The 7,841-nt window shown below is 38.2% G+C and overlaps 2 long non-coding RNA genes across 3 annotated transcripts; both read right to left on the bottom strand.

Moving 5' to 3' along the window:
- Positions 1–204: 204 nt before the first annotated feature.
- Positions 205–3,111, bottom strand: LOC145116071 (uncharacterized). Of its 2 annotated transcripts, XR_013711858.1 has the most exons (10): positions 3,032–3,111; positions 2,599–2,931; positions 2,416–2,485; positions 2,206–2,314; positions 1,605–1,677; positions 1,488–1,530; positions 1,327–1,399; positions 1,148–1,222; positions 765–827; positions 205–427 (listed from the first exon to the last, which is right to left on the bottom strand). It is a non-coding gene; the product is annotated as an uncharacterized LOC145116071 (long non-coding RNA). The 2 variants fall into 2 exon arrangements; XR_013711857.1 differs by having other exon boundaries at positions 2,599–3,074.
- A 951-nt stretch (positions 3,112–4,062) lies between these two features.
- Positions 4,063–4,711, bottom strand: LOC145117585 (uncharacterized). Its single transcript, XR_013712713.1, has 3 exons — positions 4,621–4,711; positions 4,417–4,476; positions 4,063–4,162 (listed from the first exon to the last, which is right to left on the bottom strand). It is a non-coding gene; the product is annotated as an uncharacterized LOC145117585 (long non-coding RNA).
- Between the last annotated feature and the right edge of the window lie 3,130 nt (positions 4,712–7,841).

The raw sequence follows: 7,841 nt of genomic DNA, 5'->3' as shown, positions 1-7,841 counted from the left end.
TAGGGTTTTATATTGTTTCCTTAATTATCATTTTAAAATCCTTAAATTTTGAATTATTAAACCTGATAAACCCAACCCCTTTTTTTGATAATTAGGGGTTTGGATTAGGATAAAATTTGAATTTATTTTATTAATTGTTTGATTTTAATAATTATTTAGTCCCTATATGATTTAGTTAATCTAATTAGTTGTTTAATTAAAAGATAAAGATAAATCATATATGGTTTAATATTAACTAGAAAAGGAGCCCATGCTCCGCATGGGTCAAGAATTTTCTTACCGACGCATTCAAAATGATGGCAACAAACAACTGTAGATGAAAAAAATAGAAGTTGATACACTTATGACCAAAATTACAATTATACCCTTTTGTCCCTTATGTTGAATTATGGTTTCTGATGCAGCCCCCTCTGTGAACAATATCCTCCTGTTGACCAATATACCAAAAAGATTAAAATTATGAAAAACCATTTCAAAGTTATGATCATCATAATTGCATCTTTTTAAACATCCCATTTTTTGGTTTCTATCTGCAAATATTCCAATCATCATGAATTACAACATAGCCCTTGCCCCTATGTATTTTTTATCCTCTCCTCTTGTAAAATTTGAAATTTATAAATTTATGGTTTTTATGCTTTCTGATGAAGATTGTCTCCATATCTACGGGTCCAATTTCAACCATGACCATAGGAGCTATTAGAGTGTTTGAGAGAGTACAATGAGTAATCGTGATCAATTGATGAAGCATAATGTCGATTTACCTGTGGAACCGATAAATATAAATCAATGCTGAGAGCGACTTTAGTAGAAGCAGTATATCCCACCTACAGAAGCACAACAATTTTAGAATCTACCAAAAAAAAACCCTTGTTCTTCATGGATTCAATTCAAATTGAAAATTAAAATTAAACAATTTTTTTTGATCAATTTACACATGTTCCAAATTCGGAAAAATCCACAAATCGCAACAGCTGTAGAAAGAAAAGAAACTTCATATTGTGCAAAAAATTCAAAAAAATTCAAAACTGAATCACCACCTAAGCAACATTCAAAAAAATCATTCAGGTACAATAGCAGTAGAAAGAAAAGAAACTTCATATGGTGCAAAAAATTAAGAAAAATGAAAAAGTATATGAGCGTATACCTGGAAATCCGAAATCTGCTACTAATCTGGTGCAGTTGTTAGTGGTCGCTGCCGGAATCTTGGGGTGGGCCATCACTGAAATATCAATTAATTCAATTTGTTATTTGGAGTATTTTCCGATTAAGAGATTCAGTTTGATAACAAATCAAATGAAAATTAAAGTGGCGTTTTAAGCATACCATACACTCATGTAAGCAAAATATAGTTGATCCGTGCAACAACTTCAGTCGAATCAGATACATCTTTATGACACTGCACTTATGAAATATGAGTATAAATAAACATAAAAATCGAATTAATAGAGAAAGTAAAAAAGAATAAAACTTTCCCAAATACATGCCTTGTAACATGAATTCATCCTGCTTCCAACCTAGTTCATAAACCTTATAATGCACCAAAAAAGATCTATGATCAATTAAAACGTTCTCAAATATTGTATTCGTGTAAATATACTTACATGTGACTTTTGGATGAGCTGTCAATACAATACGGGTCATCAGCAAAATTTGTGAATTGAATGTAACAGAATTCTATTGGCAAAAAGCAGATACCAAAATGTTAGCTTATCTACAGATGTAAAACATTACAACACTATCTATTAATAATTCAATAGGATTGATGAAGCCAAAAATTATTTAACACAATCACAAACTGCAGCAAGGATTACCAGGTAAGATGACCAACAATACTCATTTTATAATTAGAAAATACAAACATGGGTTGAATTCTCTCTGAAACATTTCATCAAACAACTTGAGTGCATCATAAACTCATAGTTTAAGAAGACACATATGTATTATTTCATCACCCAAACAGTTTTTCATAACATCTAACTCAAAAGGAAAAAGCTTCATTAACGATTGACTTATACAACAATGTAAAATTAAGCAGAATTAAGACAATTTTGAACGGGAAATCAATACATAATCATACAAAGTTGAATATTCTAATATGTATTAAAAAAAAATTTTGATTTGTTTTACAGAACCCAAAACGTGTTTAGTAGAGAAAGAATGAATAAGTTGAGAAAGATGTAGAGGTAGAAAGAGGAAACTTACCTGTGATTCATCAAGAGGAGCACCAAACGTAAAGCGTAGTCCTTCAACTGTCATCAGGGGTATTATGTTTCTTTAGCAGCCTGGAAAGGAGATTCTTCAATTACTGGTTCTAATCGAGAGAAACAAACAAAATATAATTAGAAAATGGGAAAGAAGAAGCAGAAGGCGGAAGATGCAGTTATCGGGTGAAATATATTTTGTCTCCATCACCTCTGATTCGGAACTGTTAGGGAAAATCTCAACCATTTCTCAGTTCAAGTGCGTTCCTTCTTCGACCATACTGTAATCGAAAACAGATATGGTAATTAGGCGATAGTGATAACCCCCATACAAGAAACGAAGCCAAATAACGAATACCAGGTACCAGGAAAAGCAAAAGATCGAATTCCTTACCGCGTAGTGAGTCCGGCAGGAGCGATGGTCTTCATCAAGCCCTAATCGCAGGTCCAGATTAGGCGGCTGATGGTAGTGACGATCGAGGTAAAAAAATATGACAGTGGTGGCGTTGGCCTCTGTCAACGTTTTCTCGAGCTGCTTCTCCACCTGTGGCGACTCCTTCCGTCATCAGAATATTGGAGTGAACTCCTTCCGTCACCGCCTTCTGTTTATGAGAATAATCGGAAAGGAAGACGCAATATCCCCAAAAGACTACCGAAGGCAGAAAAGGAACAAAAACCCCAGAAACTACTGAGGTCTTTAGGCGGTGAAGTCGATTAAAGCGAGTCACTGGAAGCGGGGGCAAGAAGAAAAAGCAGATGAAAAAATAGGGTGTAAGCAGTGATTCTTGAAAGAAGGGATGACACCAATCGTAATGTTATTGGCTTACCGAGTAAGGGAGGCGGTGGAGGAGATAAAAGAAAAAGAATATTGAAAATGGCAAAATATGACCCTTTAAAAGAAACGACCAAGAATTATAACCACACATATAGACTCTTTAAAAGAAACGACCAAGAATTGTAACCACACATATAAAGAGAGTGACCATTTCTACCAACTTGTTAGGAACTTCACTGTTCCTAACTTCCATTTCTTTAATATATATACTAGATTGGTAACCCCCACTTTGCGGAAGGCAGAGGGAGCAGATGTGTTCCTATGATATCGGTTGTAACCTTTGTTCAAGATATTTCGTATCTATTTAAGAATCTGTTAATAGAGCAAATAATTATATTAGAGAATAAGGATCAAAAGATATTATTCATTAGAATTAGTGGTAACAGGTAAATATATTAGGCGATAAGGATCAAAATATATCATTCATTAATTGATATTCGATTACAAAAGTGTCCATTCATTAAGGGATGACTACTGGACATTTGATTAAAAAAGAGTTGGTGTGGTATGCTTCGTCATGGGGCTTGGTATTCGTCAGTTTCATGTCGTATAAGGATCCTTTGGGAATGCCTTAACCTTATGCTTCCTTATTCGATGGTATGCTTCCTTACGATCTGTTTTTCAGTTTCATGTCGTATAAGGTATTTGGTGATTAAAGGATCCTACAGATAAAGAGTTGGTGTGGTATGCTTCATCATGGGGCTTGGTATTCGTCAACTTCCGAATTCAATAAAAAAAACAGCTGTTAACAATCGGTTTCAAAGATATAAAAAATTTACTTGCAAATAGTTCATATTCGTCAACACCCGAGCAATGATATCCGCTCTACTATGGGGATCGGTTTGGCGATGTATATCCATATAGCGGGTGATCTCTGGCCACTTCACATTGCATGTAAACGTGATAAAGTATTGTGGGTTGCCATACACCCTACATATGGAAAGCGCATCTAGATAATGATTGTACATGAAGCGGGGAACACCAGTAAATGACGCGGGCAAAAAACACGTTTCCCAACAGCACCTGCCTCTGTATCACCCTTAGAAAGCGCATCGTAGAGTCCACTAACATAATCCGCTATATAAAATAAAGGAGGTGTTGAAGCCTTGGCCGTAGAAGCAAGCTGGAAACAACAAAATCACAAAACCATAAAAGACACAATAAGCAGTCTAAAGGAGGTCCGGATTCGTAAACTTTTTTTGGTCCTACATGCAGGAGATTTGGAGTGAACGTGTTGCGGGGTTTGGAAACCATCGGTTGATTGTAAAACGGATCATGTTTGTCATTTTTTTTGTGCATCTGTTACACTCCAAATCCAAGTACTCAATAAACAAATATTTACTTTTTGATGCATAAAATGATAGTAGAGTAACCTACAGATTTGGTGCATGGTGATTATCCCTCCAATTCTAGTGATATCAAGTGGTAAAATCTCACCTTCATTACATTAAAAGTGAATAATTAGAAGCAAAAGAAAGAAAAATACATTCAAAAAATTACAATAAACAATGTGGGTTAAATGCAAGAAAAAGCAATACACTTCCAATTTTTTCCAAAATCTCACTTCTTGATTCCATTTACCTCAGCATTCCGACTTTCATCAGCTACTGCAGAATGCAGATGTATTCATTTGAATTTCAGCCCCCTAAAAGAGTTGCAAACCAAAAAACTATAAGATTGTGACAAACCAATAATTCATGTATATTCGGATAACAGGTAAGATCATAAAAATAAAATTTATATTGTATAAACTAATGGTTTATTTAATTTTCACTATACCTTTTGTAGATACCATAAACGTAATAGAGAAATTTTATGAATGAAAAAATATAGACAAAAACAAAATTATATATATATATATATATATATATATATATATATATATATATATTAATTATGTAACACCGTAATTTTTCAAACAGATTTTTCATTTTAAAATCGCATACTTTTCATAACAAATTGTATGGAAATCTCGTTTATTAAAATTACAAAACACAACTCCATTAAAAATCCAGGATCCTCAAACATAACTCTTTCTCTGGTGTGTACAATCAAGCCGGTACCTTCCCGCGATCCTCTGAGATACCTGAAACACATAACATATATCACGGTAAGCACAAAGCTTAGTGAGTTCCCCAAAATACCACATATAACACATATTAGCCACTCGAGGCTATAACTCTGTGGGCCCACTGGCCCTAACTCTATGGACCCTCTGGTCCTAACTCTGTGGACCTTCCGGTCCTAACTCTGTAAACTCTGGAATACACACAGCATAAATCACATAGAAATAATGCAGTGCATCACATCACATACATAGCATACAAGATACTCTGTCACATAACTCTAATTACCACTCATGGTAAAGTATAGTGAGAAGACTCACCTGACCAACAGCAAGTAAAGACCCCGCTCCCGGATTTCGAACTAGCCTCCACCTAACACAAGGGATAAATATCTCTAAGTGATACTCTAATCACAACTCTAATGACCAAAGGCTATTCTTCCTCTCTTTAACTCTTTGAAGTGGATAAAAGACCATTTTACCCCTCCATGGTCTCTACTACTTATGTTGATCAAAGCCCCAAAGTCAACAGAAGTCAAACTCGAGTCAACAATCCATGTTTGACCCGACTCGCCGAGTGCACCCTTGCGACTCGTCGAGTCCACTTACTTTCCTCAGAAATCTCGTGACAGTCCAGCTCAGCTCGTCGAGTTGACCCCCAACTCGTCGAGCTATCGCCTGATTCGGTTCCTCGGGACAAACCCTAACCAACTCGTCGAGTCGGCTCATCGACTCGGCGAGTTCATTCAGACGACGTAAGGCAGATCCATCACCCCAAACACTAGATCTACCATCCTGAGGGTCGATTGTCACGTAAAGCTGCAAGCTTTACGTTTAAACATGGTATATAAGGCTCGTAATGCCATTATAACTCTAACAAGGATGATTAACCACAATAACTCTTCTATGGTTAACTAAAACTATAATTTTTGGACTCTCTGGACCTCACAAGGTCCAGATCTGAAGTTTAGGCCTCATGAGAGACCTTATGCATACAAAGTCCCAACAATGGTGGAAGAAACCCTAATCTTCCATATCTACAAGATTTAAGCCAAATAACAAGAAAGGTGCAAGCTTTTACCTCTTACTCAAGCCCTTGCACGAAGTTACACCAGATCCACTGATTCTCTAGCTCCCTTGATGGGTCATCTCCTCTTCTCCTCAAGAGATGCACTAGTTTACTCCAAGTTTTAGCTTCTAATACTCTCATGGCTCTCCATACACGTTTAGGGTTTGCTCTCAAGGAAGGGTAGCCGCAAATGAGGCTATAAGTTCCTTTAAATAGGTCTCAAACCCGGGAAATTAGGGTTTCTCTGCCCAACACCTACTCGGCGAGTCCCTCCTCGGACTCGTCGAGTCCTTCATTAAACTCACGCGATCAACTCGACTCGACTCGGCGAGTTGGTCCCTCAACTCGTCGAGTCCGTCCTCAAATGTCAAGATTTAACATACACGATAATGTCCCTGGCAATCCGGATGTTACAATTCTCCCCCACTTGAATTAGATTTCGCCCTCGAAATCACTCCTTAACCACTTACATAATGAAATCATCAACCCAAAAAGGCACTACCGAAAGGATCTCATACTACACCGATATATTTCTCTATGGACACCCGAAACCACACAAAACTCCCAAGACCATAACTGAACCAACTCTTCCGTCGCTAATATACTCCTTCCCACTATCCGGAAGCTCTAGTGGCCTGACCCGCTGCCAGACCGCCTACTCAAGCGATCACCATGATATTCGCTCCTCGAATATCAAACCCTGATAACTCACTGATCCTCTGATTCTCACAAGACCAAATCCAACAATCGACTACCGCTCACTCATATCATCATGCTAATGATCCAAATCACGCTCCAAGAAACGGAAGGGTCCACACCCCACCAGGGATCATACACTAGACTGCTATCAGAACCCATCCGAACAAAGAATCCTCAACACTCTGCCCTTCAGACACAAGAGAATAACCAGGCTCGCTCAGAAGTGTCCTCAGACATCACAATCACAAGTCCCAGCTTCGTTCTTCATACCCCTTTTTAATACTGAGCACTAGGTCAATTTCTGACTCCACAGTTGAACCTCCAAAGGTTACCCATTGCACACCTCAACATGTCTCACTGACTTCATTCCCACACTAGCTATCTCGGCCCAGTGTGACACACAAGTCACGAAGTTCGCTTTTCCTCAAGCGAATACGGAATTCGTTTCAATCTCGACCTCTGTCGTCTACTACTCATTAGTTCCATGCATTTCGCGGTTTTCTCACACCAACGAATTGACCCACTCAGGTCTAAGGCACCAGATAGGAGCAATACCCCTTTCCAAATGAAATTCAGCTCTGAATCCGGAATCTCATTCTGCCTACTCAACGCACTACCAGAGCCAAACTCAAACTCGTGAGTTCGATCTGACCCAGAGCTGGAATCACTCGCCCCAACGAACCACTCAGCTCATGACTCATGACCCGCAACCCATGCGAACCTCACTGATCCACTTCTCTTTGGCCACGAAAACCACTACTCAATTCAGAATATAACGACTTCCGACAAACATGGAGACCCCAGTCTCGCCCCTGGTTCGAACCAAGGCTTCCACACACTCAAATATTAGGGCTACCCAAGCCTAAAACTCTTCTGCGTCAAGCTCTGATCAGAGAGCACTTCATCACAACATTCTCTCGCTGACTAAGCTGACTAGTGGGTACTACGGCTCCCAGCAGTATCACAACG

This window comes from Lactuca virosa, chromosome 5 (genome assembly GCF_052849685.1).
Source record: "Lactuca virosa cultivar CGN04683 chromosome 5, Lactuca_virosa_CGN04683_v6, whole genome shotgun sequence".
NCBI classification, from domain to species: domain Eukaryota; kingdom Viridiplantae; phylum Streptophyta; class Magnoliopsida; order Asterales; family Asteraceae; genus Lactuca; species Lactuca virosa.
Note: the sequence above shows the minus strand (reverse complement) of the source record. Positions and strands in the feature narration are given on the sequence as shown.